This window comes from Fulmarus glacialis, unplaced genomic scaffold (assembly GCF_000690835.1).
Source record: "Fulmarus glacialis isolate BGI_N327 unplaced genomic scaffold, ASM69083v1 scaffold10091, whole genome shotgun sequence".
In the NCBI taxonomy this organism is placed as follows: domain Eukaryota; kingdom Metazoa; phylum Chordata; class Aves; order Procellariiformes; family Procellariidae; genus Fulmarus; species Fulmarus glacialis.
In genome coordinates, this window is record NW_009190862.1 from 28,036 (window position 1) to 29,456 (window position 1,421).

A 1,421-nucleotide genomic window follows, 5' to 3' on the forward strand; every position below is an offset into this window, starting at 1 on the left:
GCCGGAAGATTTTCCCACCGCTGCAGGTTTAGTGTTACAAACTGGTTTTTTCAGCCTGTTTAGCATCCTGGCTGTCAATCAATACATCTTGTCTCAAATAAAGGATTGTGACCTTGGTTTATTTTACACCTGTGGGTGAAATCTTGTAGCCATTAGAGGCAGTTCATCTGTTACACACCCGAGGGACAGGCAGGTATTATTAGAAATACTATCACCTTTGGGGCATCCGTGAGGATTGCAAGTAGAAGCAGCGCATCCAGGTGGCTTTCAGAGGGAGGCCGGCAGCTTAGGAAATGCCCTTGGAACAGCTCCTGCCTTCGCTGTCAGCCAGCACTGTGCTGATTAATCACTTTTAAAGTTCAGTGAATCCATAATCTTGCTGGGAAATGTTGAGAAAGCAAATTTGCTCTGAACAGAAGGCAGTGAGTGGGCTCTGAAGGTAGGACTTGCTCCCATTTTAAACAGGTCTTTGTTGGTGCAAAACTGAGTTCATGTAGGATCCATAGGTGTCTCTATTTTTCCTTCCCTTGGCCTTTTTCCCTTTGAGGGAAGACAATTTCTTCATTTTTTTGCTGCTCTTACCTTTCAGTGAGAGTTTTGGAAATGAGGGATGGTTTCCTTCTCCTGTTTCCAGCAGGGACATGCAGGGGGTGAAGGCAGAAGAAGATCTTAGGAGGACAGCAAGGCTCTGGTCCTCCTCATCTGCCTGCCCTGCCTAATCCATACTGGCCACTGGCATCAGCTTTGCAAGGGAATTCCCATCCTTTGGCATGATTTTTTGAGTGCAGGAGTGGCACAAACCAGAGCTGTAGTTATGATGAACAACAGATGTAAAAGGGAAGAATTTGCCCCTTTGCGCTTTCTTCTGTGAGTAAATGGCAACACTTCAAACCCAGCATCATTAAACCATCATTAAACAGTTCAGGAAAAACTGGAGCTCATAGAAAGAGAGGTCAATTCCTGCTTCTGTGTGGACCGGCTCCACCAAAATTACTCTTTCTATGGCATCAGCGCCTCCATCACCAGCAGAGTGAGTCCAAGAGGAAAAAATAGTCAGGGAGGCAGGAAAAAAATAATCCACTTCTATTTTTTTTCTTACTAAATTAAATGACCTGCACTGGGGAGTTTCTAACACTTCTAAATGGTTGACTGAAGGTCCAATTTATTTCCTGTCAGGCTCATGCGTGCTTCAGTGTGATGAGGACTGCCCTGCGAGCGCTGAGCAGCCTCTCCTTGCTCGGAGCCAGTGTCCCTGGTGCAGCACATGTGCTCTGCCCGTGTGAGCTGCTCTGGACCACAAGTTCCTCACCCGCATCTAAAAGCCCTGCTCACCAAATGTGCTGCTTGCCCTCATCTCCTTGGACATTTATCAGGCTTTTGAGCTTGCAACTGCTCAGGCAGTGGGTGCAGTTTTTGGTTTG